Source organism: Lolium rigidum, chromosome 3 (genome assembly GCF_022539505.1).
Source record: "Lolium rigidum isolate FL_2022 chromosome 3, APGP_CSIRO_Lrig_0.1, whole genome shotgun sequence".
NCBI lineage: Eukaryota > Viridiplantae > Streptophyta > Magnoliopsida > Poales > Poaceae > Lolium > Lolium rigidum.
This window is the reverse complement of record NC_061510.1, coordinates 129,030,664-129,043,373: the sequence shown is the minus strand read 5'-3', so window position 1 is coordinate 129,043,373 and position 12,710 is coordinate 129,030,664. Positions and strand designations below refer to the sequence as shown.

Genomic DNA, 12,710 nt, shown 5'->3' with positions numbered 1-12,710 from the left:
GGTGGATCATACATGGCGTGATCATAGTAAGGTCCCTGTGCAGAAGAGTAGGAGGAAGGATCCACATACCCGAAATGCTGATGTGAAGAACTCACTGCGTCGGATGACAAGTCGAGGGGTTCCTCGGCCTCCTCCGTGCCGTCCCCTGCATGATGGCCACCTCCCGCTATGTATGCATCAAGTTCCTCTTCTGTGACCGACCAATTTTCCCTGGAAGCAAGGTTAAACAAAGCAGGTGCAGGCAATCCAACTAGCCTTTCAGTTTTAGTTGTTCTCCACTTTTTTCTTGAAAAAGATTATCTCATAGGATAGGTGAAGGGATTCGTAGCATAGAAAACAAAAAATTTCCTACCGCGAGAACGCAATCCAAGCCAAGATGCAATCTAGAAGACGGGAGCAACGAGGGGATGAACGAGACTAACCCTTGAAGATTTCCAAAGCCTACAAGAGGAGGCTCTCGTTGCTGCGGTAGACGATCACTTGCCACTTTCAAAAGCGCGTAGAAGATCTTGACGGTGCCACAATCGGGGAGCACCTCCGTACTCGGTCACACGTTTGGTGTTGATGAAGACGACGTCCTTCTCCCCGTTCCAGCGGGCAGCGGAAGTAGTAGATCCTCCTCGGAATCCCGGCAGCACGACGGCGTGGTGGCGGTGGTGGTGGAGAACTCCGGCAGGGCTTCGCCTATGCGCTGCGGGAGTATTATGTGGAGGAGGAGAGGCTAGGGTTTGGGAAGAGGGGGTGGTTAGGGCGCCGACCTAAGATTAATAAATAAGATCTGATATTTTACGGATTTCCTATACTATACCTATTTCTATTTGTTACACTATTTCTGCTATGTAAGCCCACTTAGCTCAGAGGTTAGAGCATCGCATTTGTAATGCGAGAGTCATCGGTTCAAATCCGATAGTCGGCTTTTTTCTTTATCGAGATTCTACGAACAAGAATCTTTTTTTTTTACGAATTAAATGGGAAATCCAGGATCTTTTATGTTTTCTATCTCTAGGTGGTGCGGCCAAGAGTGTCTGCCCCCTCCCTCTCCTCCTCATTATATAGGTGGAAATCCCCAAGAGTTGTAGTCTAAGTCTTCGAATAAGACCCCAACAACAAAACCTCCCATAGGTGGGAAACCTACTCAAGTGGGGAGTCCTACCCAAGGTTGGACTCCCACCTTTCCTTTAGGTGGGGTGGCCGGCCACCTATGGTGGAGCCCACCTGGGACTCCTCCCCTTAGGGTTTGGCCGGCCATGCAAGGTGGAGTCCCTCCGGGACTCCACTTTCCATGGTGATTTCTTCCGGACTTTTCTAGAACCTTCTAGAACCTGCCATAAATGCACCGGATCATTTCCAAACTTGGAATATGACTTCCTATATATAAATCTTATTCTCCGGACCATTCCGGACCTCCTCGTGATGTCCTGGATCCCAACTGAGACTCCGAACAAAACTTCGAACTCCATTTCATATTCCATATCTACTTAAACGACATCAAACCTTAAGTGAGTCACCCTACGGTTCGCGAACTATGCAGACATGGTTGAGACCTCTCTCTGACCAATAACCAATAGCGGGATCTGGAGATCCATAATGGCTCCCACATATTCAACGATGACTTTAGTGATCGACTGAACCATATACATACGATACCGATTCCCTTTGTCACGCGATATTTTACTTGTCCGAGGTTTGATCATCGGTATCTCTATACCTTGTTCAACCTCGTCTCCTGACAAGTACTCTTTACTCGTACCGTGGTATGTGGTCTCTTTATGAAACCATTCATATGCTTGCAAGCTAATTAGACGACATTCCACCGAGAGGGCCCAGATTATATCTATCTGTCATCGGGATGGACAAATCCCACTGTTGATCCATATGCCTCAACTCATACTTTCCGGATACTTAATCCCATCTTTATAACCACCCATTTACGCAGTGGCATTTGATGTAATCAAAGTACCCTTCCGGTATAAGTGATTTACATGATCTCATGGTCGAAAGGACTAGGTAACTATGTATCGAAAGCTTATAGCAAATAACTTAATGACGTGATCTTATTCTACGCTTAATTGGGTGTGTCCATTACATCATTCACATAATGACATAACCTTGTTATTAATAACATCCAATGTTCATGATCATGAAACTATGATCATCTATTAATCAACAAGCTAGTTATACAAGAGGCTTACTAGGGACTCCTTGTTGTTTACATAACACACATGTATCAATGTTTCGGTTGATACAATTATAGCATGGTATGTAAACATTATCATAAACACAAAGATATATTATAATAACCATTTATTATTGCCTCTTGGGCATATCTCCAACAGTCTCCCACTTGCACTAGAGTCAATAATCTAGTTTACATATGTAAAGATATAACACCTTGGCCTTCCGGTGCTTTATCATGTTTTGCTCACGGGAGAAGTTTTAGTCAACGGATCTGACATGCTCAGAAACGTATGTATTTTGCAATTCATTTGCGTCTCAACGCATCACTCATTTTCCAAATGAGTCGGCATTAAATATGTTTGGTCTTCTGGTGGAACCTTAATTCCGCGGTCTGAAATATGTCACTAATATTGTCACACACAATATAGCTTCAAAGTTCTGACACTATCGGAACTACACCAAGTTCTCAAAGAACCTCTTGACTTAACATCCTCAGTCATTGTCAAAACTATGACATACTCTGCCTTCATTTGTAGAATCCGTCACAATATTTAGAACTCTTCTAAATCTAGCATAGACAACTTCTAGCTCATTGTGCTACCTTTTAATCAACACTTAGCCTAATTGAGATTTGAAATTCATTTTTATATGTGACCAAACTAATATTGGTGCAACAACTTGCAGCGATTTGTTTGTCATTTCTCCATACAAAACTATATATATATCCTTGGTTCTTCTTAAGTACTCAAGAATATTCTTACTGTTTTTCAATGATCATCACATGAATCATTCTGGTACATGCTCATAACACTTTTAGAGCACAGGACATCTGATTGTGTACATATTATTCGTGATCTATAATCACTCATGTGTTTTAACTCATTGAGTGTCAGATACACTCAAGTCTTGTTAAACCTTCAGATGACAAGAACATTTTCTTAATATTTCTATATTGAACTACTTCAATATCCATTCTATGTACTTTGACTTAAACTTATTATGTGTTTCAATCTATCTTCATAGATCTTGACACTAAATTTGTTTCATTCCATATCCTTTCTTTGAAGTTAATTTCTCAATGAAATCTTTTTAATCAAGTATATAATTACATCATTTATAACCAACTATATGTCATCTACATAAGTATTATAAATATGTCTCAGCGCTCCCACTTAATTTCTTGCAAATGCAAGCATCTTCATCGTTTCTGATGAAATCAAAAACTCTTTGACTATTTCATCCGGTGAAGATTCCAACTCCGTGATACTCACTTCATCCAATTGAAGTTTGTATACCTATCTTAGTATTCCACGGATCAGCAAAACTCTTGGTTGTATCTTGTATACACCTTTAATACATACTTTTGTTAAGTAATGTATTTTGCTATCCTACTATCATATCTCATAAAGAAATATGTAGCGATTACTAGAATAATCCACATAGACTATAAGCATTGCTACGGAAGATCTAATCTTATCGTAGTCAACTCTTTGATCTTTGTCGTAAACAACTTTTTGACAAGTCAAGCTTCTTTAAGGATATTTTATCCAAGTCCATCAATTTTATAGATCCATTTACTTTCAAAAAGTATTCATCTATCTTGGATTTTATGGCGTATAGCCATTTTAACGGAGTCAGGGCCCATCATAACTTCTTTGTTTTGTAGTTGGTTTATTATTGTTCAAAATCAATCCTTTGTCCACAAATTATTTATTTGATCACAAAGTAAACCATACCTACAAGGTTCAATAGGTACTTCGTTCTCCATGGCTAAAACACTTTGTAGTCATGGGAGCCATGATCGCCGTGGCCGCTTCTGGAACCATTTCTGATGCTGCGCTACTCTGATCATTTTGCTCAGGTTCATAAACCTTATCAAGTTCTATTGTCCTCCCACTCAAATACTTCGCTAGAAAACAATTTCTTGGAAATAAGCAAGTAACATTAACAAACACTTTTGTCTTTTACTTCATAGTGGAAACAATTCCCAATCAATTCTTTGGGATAATCAACAAAGACATTCATCCGATTTTGGTTGTAAACTCTTAGACCAAAATTTAAAGAAAGGACTATTAGGGTTTATACCCATGCCATAACTCGTATGGTTTCATTTCAACGGATCATGATGATGCTTTATTTAGTGTAAAAGCGGTAGTCACTAAAGCATAAAACACAAAAATATAATGGCATCATTTTTATTTTTTATCTCATCATTAACCCAACAAGGTTTGGATACATTTCTCGGATACTATATCATCACTATGATACTCCAAGAAATGTGAGTTGTAGAACAATTTCGTAACTCTCTTAGATGTTCGCTAAAACTCGTAAAATATTTCCCAATGATCCAATCATAGATATTTGACTTTTCTATTACGATGATTTCCACTTCATGCTGAAATTTATTTGAATCCATTCAAATGTTTCAGACTTCTTCCTTATCGAATATATCCACATATATATACTCAATTCATTGTTGGAAGTTTTCATGAAGTAGAAGAATCTCCCGCCCACAACTATGCTCAGTGAACCACATATATCATCATGTATGTTTTCACTAAGTTAGTTGCCCGTTCAACTCTTGGCCTATGAACGGTATTTTAGTCATTCTCTTTAGAAAAGATTTTGAAAGCGCCAAACGATTCAAAAAATCAAATGACTCCAAAAATCCATTTGCATGGAGTTCCTTCATGCGTTCCTTTCTAACATGACCTAAATGGCGGTTCCACAAATAAGTGGAATTCAAATCATTTGCCTTTATGGCATTTTAGCGTCACTATTATGTGTGTGTGTTTCACCATTAAGATTTATAATAACTTATCCATCGTACATGGAGTAATGTCATAATTTGAACAACTCATTGTTTTCATTTGACCAGAGCAAAATAACAATTATTAAGTTATTTATTATAAATTCTAAGGGCTAGGTAGAATGCCAACGACAAACATGATAACACTTTATTATGTTCCAGACGTGCATTATTACCATATTCCTTATTAGTCATTTAGGCCATCGTATTCTTGTATTGCGTTGTATTGTATGACATCTCATACCAACCAACCTGGTACAAATACCCAAGAATTTCATTATGTGACCAAACAAGGAATACATCCATAACATGTATATCATTTATATACACCTGAGCTAGACTTTCTAGTCTTTTCTTTCTTTCTGCCAATAATCTTTTGTAGTTTCTCTTTTAGCTTTCCTCATTATTCAGAAAAACACTTCAACATCAATAACTTCTAGGTTTGTTGGTCAAATACCAATAACCTTGAGGTTCTTACTTCGAAGTTGATCATCATATGAAAAGTGTTCCGGATTTCACTATTAGTAACCTTTTAATATGATGAACAATTACACTCATAATTTTATCCATCATATCATGACGATTTTTCGAGACCATGTCTGTACATGCTAGGCTCGTAAAGTTTAACCTCAGTATTCGCATGTGCAAATCTGGCTTGCACCTGTTGTATGCACACGTAGAATCTATCACACCCGATCATCACGTGATGCTTCGAAACGACGAGTCTTACCAACGGTGCATACTAAGGACAATCACTTCATGGATATGCGAATATCGTTAGTGCCCAACTTAGTTGGAGGATTGGGACACCGGGCGTCTTCAACCTTCATAAAACTTATGAGTTTATGTAGTATCACTAGATTATATTTTATCATCTTGCAATAAGGTCTTAGATATCACATATATCTCATACCTTGCTTATTTCTGAAAACTAAATTTTCAGCTCCTTACTTTTTCAAACAGATTTGAACTTCAATTTTCATGGAGACAAGATAATTTTAGGTACTAATTGAAACCACAACTCTTTGAATCAACAATGTGAGGTTTACTAAAAGTTCACAATAGGACTTAATCATTTCTTGATTCTTTAACAATACGATACCAGTCCGTAAAGTTTCTTGTCAGACTTAACAGTATTTCTGTCTCAATTACAAGACTAGCGCATGGTAGAAAACGGATGCCAATACTACAAAATTAATTCAAAATACTACTCAAACTATGTTTATGATAATTAGTTCATGTTTTAATCTAATTACTAATGAACTCCCACTTAATACAACATCCCTCATAGTTGTTAAGTGGTACACGATCCAAATCCACTACACCAAAACCGATCATCACGTGAGATGATGTAGCTTCAATAGTAAACATCAACATGTTGATCATATCATCCATATGACTCGTGTTCAACCTTTCGGTTTCCGTTGTCCCGAGGCCATGTCTGTACATGCTAGGCTCGTCAACCAAACCCAAGTATTCCGCGTGTGCAACATGGCTTACACACGTTGTATGTGAACGTTGAGTCTATCACATCCGATCATCACGAGATGCTTCGAAACAACGAACTGTGCAACGGTGCATACGAGGGGAGAACACTTTATTATCTTGATATTAATGTGAGGGATCATCTTATAATGCTACCGTCGCGTTCTAAGCAAAATAAGATGCATTAAGGATTAACATCACATGCAATTCATATGTGATATGATATGGCCCTTTAGTCTTTGCGCCTTCGATCTTCATCTCCAAAGCACGAACATGATTTCCATCATCAACGGCATGATCTCCATCATCGTCGGCGTAGCGTCAAGGTCCATGTCGCCGTCTTCATGGTTGTTCACCTCATGTAGCAACTATTACAACTACTTTGAAATACTACTCAACATGAAATTTAAAGACAACCATAAGGCTCCTGCCGGTTGCCACAATACAATAATGATCATCTCATACATATTCATCATCACATCATGGCCATATCACATCACCAAACCCTGCAAAAACAAGTTAGACGTCTCTAATTTGGTTTGCATATTTTACGTGGTTTAGGGTTTTCGAGTAAGATCCAATCTACCTACAAACATGAACCACAACGGTGATACTAGTGTTATCAATAGAAAGAGTAAACAGAATCTACACTATGGTGGGAGAGACAGACACCCGCAAAGCCACTTATGCAACACAAGTTGCATGTCGAACGTGGAGCAAGTCTCATGAACGCGGTCATGTAAAGTTAGCCCGAGCCGCTTCATCCCACCATGCCACAAAGATGCAAAGTACTCGAACTAAAGACAACAAAGCATCAACGCCCACAAAACAATTGTGTTCTACTCGTGCAACCATCTATGCATAGACACGGCTCTGATACCACTGAAGGGATTCGTAGCATAGAAAACAAAAAAATTCCTACCGCGAGAACGCAATCCAAGCCAAGATGCAATCTAGAAGACGGGAACAACGAGGGGATGAACGAGACTAACCCTTGAAGATTTCCAAAGCCTACAAGAGGAGGCTCTCGTTGCTGCGGTAGACGGTCACTTGCCGCTTTCAAAAGCGCGTAGAAGATCTTGACGGTGCCACAATCGGGCAGCACCTCCGTACTCGGTCACACGTTCGGTGTTGATGAAGACGACTTCCTTCTCCCCGTTCCAGGGGGCGGCGGAAGTAGTAGATCCTCCTCGGAATCCCGGCAGCACGACGGCGTGGTGGCGGTGGTGGTGGAGAACTCCGGCAGGGCTTCGCCTATGCGCTGCGGGAGTATTATGTGGAGGAGGAGAGGCTAGGGTTTGGGGAGAGGGGGTGGTTAGGGCGCCGGCCACGGTCAGCCCTAGGTGGTGCGGCCAAGAGTGTCTGCCCCCTCCCTCTCCTCCTCATTATATAGGTGGAAATCCCCAAGAGTTGTAGTCTAAGTCTTCGAATAAGACCCCAACAATAAAACCTCCCATAGGTGGGAAACCTACTCAAGGGGGGAGTCCTACCCAAGGTGGGACTCCCACCTTTCCTTTAGGTGGGGTGGCCGGCCACCTATGGTGGAGCCCACCTGGGACTCCTCCCCTTAGGGTTTGGCCGGCCATGCAAGGTGGAGTCCCTCCGGGACTCCACTTTCCATGGTGATTTCTTCCGGACTTTTCTACAACCTTCTAGAACCTGCCATAAATGCACCGGATCATTTCCAAACTTGGAATATGACTTCCTATATATGAATCTTATTCTCCGGACCATTCCGGACCTCCTCGTGATGTCCTGGATCCCAACTGAGACTCCGAACAAAACTTCGAACTCCATTTCATATTCCATATCTACTTAAACGACATCAAACCTTAAGTGTGTCACCCTACGGTTCGCAATCTATGCAGACATGGTTGAGACCTCTCTCTGACCAATAACCAATAGCGGGATCTGGAGATCCATAATGGCTCCCACATATTCAACGATGACTTTAGTGATCGACTGAACCATATACATACGATACCGATTCCCTTTTTCACGCGATATTTTACTTGTCCGAGGTTTGATCATCGGTATCTCTATACCTTGTTCAACCTCGTCTCCTGACAAGTACTCTTTACTCGTACCTTGGTATGTGGTCTCTTTATGAGCCATTCATATGCTTGCAAGCTAATTAGACGACATTCCACCGAGAGGGCCCAGAGTATATCTATCCGTCATTGGGATGGACAAATCCCACTGTTGATCCATATGCCTCAACTCATACTTTCCGGATACTTAATCCCATCTTTATAACCACCCATTTACGCAGTGGCGTTTGATGTAATCAATGTACCCTTCCGGTATAAGTGATTTACATGATCTCATGGTCGAAAGGACTAGGTAACTATGTATCGAAAGCTTATAGCAAATAACTTAATGGCGTGATCTTATGCTACGCTTAATTGGGTGTGTCCATTACATCATTCACATAATGACATAACCTTGTTATTAATAACATCCAATGTTCATGATCATGAAACTATGATCATCTATTAATCAACAAGCTAGTTATACAAGAGGCTTACTAGGGACACTTTGTTGTTTACATAACACACATGTATCAATGTTTCGGTTGATACAATTATAGCATGGTATGTAAACATTATCATAAACACAAAGATATATTATAATAACCATTTATTATTGCCTCTTGGGCATATCTCCAACAACAGGTTACTCAAATTAGACCAATTAGAAACAAAGTCATGTTTTATCATGGAAACAATATCGAGTTTCTCTATAGAGAGCTGAACATCAAGAGGGTGGGGTTCTACACCATGCATGGCTAGCAAACAAGAGGCAATAAGACCTTCACAAATTCCTCCTTTATCACGGTTAGTAGCAAGCCTAAAAGCTATCAAAGCACCCAAATTATAAGTTCTATCACGTTGCAATGCAACAGCTAAGAAAACCAAATCATGAATGGATAGCTTATTCGCACTCTTTCTAGCAAGAACGCACTTGGTGATAAAGTAAGCAAAATAGCGAATAGCTGGGAGTTGAATACTCCGAACTTTACCACTCTCCTCTGAGAAGCTTCTCCCTTGACAGATCATCTTGTATAGACTCAAGAGTTCCTGCGGCAGCCCCCTAATCTTCTCACAAGATCCCCATTGTGGCACTTTAATAACTGCACAAAAATAATCAAAGGGCAAGTTGATAGTTTTATTGTAGATTTTATATCGCACCATGGGGTTAGGTTGGGACCAATGAAATTCAAAATCCTGCACTACTGACATGGTTAGTTTTGCATATTGGTAAGGTTCATCAACAGCAAAACCTTGCAACCCTGCATTAGAAATCAGATTTTGAACATCATGAAAGATCCCTGCACTCCTCATGAAATCGATGCATGGGTAGTAGGAGGGGTATACTCCCTCTTCACGGTGGACTCTCATAACTTCATGGACCTCCAATTCATGTTGGTTGAGTTGGTGTCTATTCCACTCCATTTTCTGAAATTTTTCAACAATCATTATAAAAGTTGATTTCGAGACATATCATTGAGGGAAACTACTATAGGAACTTGGTAGAGTACTAAACATGCATCAAAACTAATTTTTACAACTTAGAAAAACCATGCAAGCTCACTTAACATGTCACCTACATCAGCGAAATACTCAAGATATACTCAACCAAACAAAATTCTATTTGGATAATCGGAGGAGTCACATACCGGAGAGCAAATGTGCCAAATTTTCAGACTGAAATCTGGGTTGAGCAAAGAGATCGAGAAATCCTGAGCTCTTGGGCGAAAACGCGAGTGAGGATGAACTGGTACGAGTTTTTTTGGGAGAGAGAGTGGAATGAGTGGAAGAGATGAGTGAGTGGGGCCAGGTGGGGCCCTCACCACATGGTGGCGCGCCCCCTTTGCTGGCCGCGCCGGCCCATGGGGTCCAGCCCCAGGGTGCCCCACTGGTCAGCCCCAGGCACTCCCAGGTTGCTCTTCGAAAAATAAGACGAACGGTATATTTTTTGTAAATTTTTGAGAACTTCGAAAAACGCACATTTCTGGGTGTTAAAATTACTATTTCAGGACAGAAAAAGATCTTCAAACTTCTAAACAACCTAAGCATCTTGCAAAACAAGTGATACAACAGCAAGTAAAGCAAATGGAGAAAGAAAGAAATGTTGTTTAGCTCTTCCATGCATATAAAATGTACTTGTTAACAAGGTTGGTCAAGTCTTGCCACCAAATAAATCTTACATGACATAAGAAGAAATAAACCTCAAATCAATCATGTTACCTTATATTGTATCGATATGGATCCAATCATAATATTTTGATATCCTTGTTTAGGCTCATATATAGAACAATCAATAACTCCCACTTTGATGGTTCTCAAATTAGAAATTGTATTAACTCCACATACTTTATCAATCCTCTTGGGAAAATAAACAGTATGCTCCTTGTCATCGACATTGAAAGTAACTTTTCCTTTGTTGCAATCAATAACAGCCCCTGCGGTGTTAAGAAAAGGTCTCCCAAGAATAATAGACATATTATCATCTTCGGGCATTTCCAACACAACAAAATCAGTTAATATTAAGCAATTATTAGTAACTTGAACAGGAACATCCTCACATATACCAACAGGAATAGCAGTAGATTTATCATCCATTTGCAAAGATATATCAGTTGGTATCAACTTATCTAAATAAAGTCTCTTGTAAAGAGAAAAAGGCATAACACTAACTCCTGCTCCCAAATCACATAGAGCAGTTCTAACATAATTATTCTTGATTGAACAAGGAATAGTCGGTATACCTGGGTCTCCCAGCTTCTTAGGAACTTTACCATTGAAAGAGTAATTAGCAAGCATAGTGGAAATCTCCTCATTAGGAATTTCCCTTTTGTTAGTGACAATATCCTTCATATACTTTGAGTAAGGAGGCAATTTAATAGCATCAGTAAAAGGGATTTGCAAGAACAAAGGTTTCATCCAATCACAAAATTTATTATAGTGTTCTTCCTCCTTTGATTTTAGTTTCTTAGCAGGGAAAGGCATTTGCTTTTGAACACAAGGTTCTCTTTCATTACCATGTTTCTTAGCAATAAAATCTTCTTTAGTATAATTTTTATTTTTAGCATGCTTTTCAAGTTCATCTTCAACCTCTTCTTTATCAGAAACACCATTCTTATCATTATCTTTATCATGTTCATTACCACTTTCAGTTTCAGCATCGGAAATAGAAATACTATTAGGATCATTAATAGGCTCAGAGGATTCTACAACAGTTTTATGTTTCTTTTTCTTTTTCTTAGAAGGAGCACTAATTTCTTTAGTTCGTTGAGAATCTTGTTCAACTCTTTTGGGATGCCCCTCAGGATATAGAGGATCCTGAGTAGAAACACCACCTCTAGTTGTTACTTCATAAGCATGTTTCTCCTTAGAAGTATTTTTTAACAAGTCATTTTGCACTTTAGTAAGTTGATCAATTTGAGTTTGAACCATATGAAAATGTTTAACAAGCATCTTAACATCATTGGAGGTTCTCTCCACAATATCATGCAATTCACTAATAGCTCGAGAATTTTCCATTAAATGATTCTCTACTCTCATATTAAAATTATTTTTCTTAACAACATAATTATCAAACTCATCTAAACATTGATCAGGAGGTTTCGAGTAAGGAATATCTTCTCTATCAAAGCGTTGAAGAGAGTGTACCTCGATCATGGATGAAGGGGGAGTTATCTTACATAAATCTTCTACGGGGGGTAAATTCTTCACATCTTCAGATTTAATACCTTACTCTTTAAGAGACTTCTTGGCTTCCCTCATATCTTCATCATTTAATTTAATCATACCCCTCTTCTTCAATATTGGTGTCGGGGTTGGTTCAGGTGTAGTCCAATCATCATGATTCCGGCCTATTCTAGCCAATAATTCTTCAGCGTCGTCTGGAGTTCTTTTCCCGAAAACACAACCAGCACAACTATCCAGGTATGCCCTAGACTCAATGGTTAGTCTAGTATAGAATATATCAAGTAAGTCATGCTTTTCCAAATCATGTCCAGGCCGAGCTCTGATAAGAGAGCAAAACCTTGCCCAAGCTTCAGGCAATTTCTCTCCATCTTTCTGGTCAAAACTATAAATTTTCTGCAAGGCAATATGTTGAGCACTAGCAGGAAAGTATTTTCGAAAGAAAACATCAAGCAAACCTTTTGGACTATCAATAGAATCAGGAGGCAAACTATTATACCAAGTTTTAGCGTCATCCTTTAATGAGA

General features: G+C 39.4%; 1 non-coding gene across 1 annotated transcript; it reads left to right on the top strand.

The window, feature by feature from the left end:
• The first annotated feature begins 843 nt into the window (after nt 1–843).
• Nucleotides 844–916, top strand: TRNAT-UGU. Its single transcript has one exon. It is a non-coding gene; the product is annotated as a tRNA-Thr (tRNA).
• The last annotated feature ends 11,794 nt before the right edge of the window (nt 917–12,710 follow it).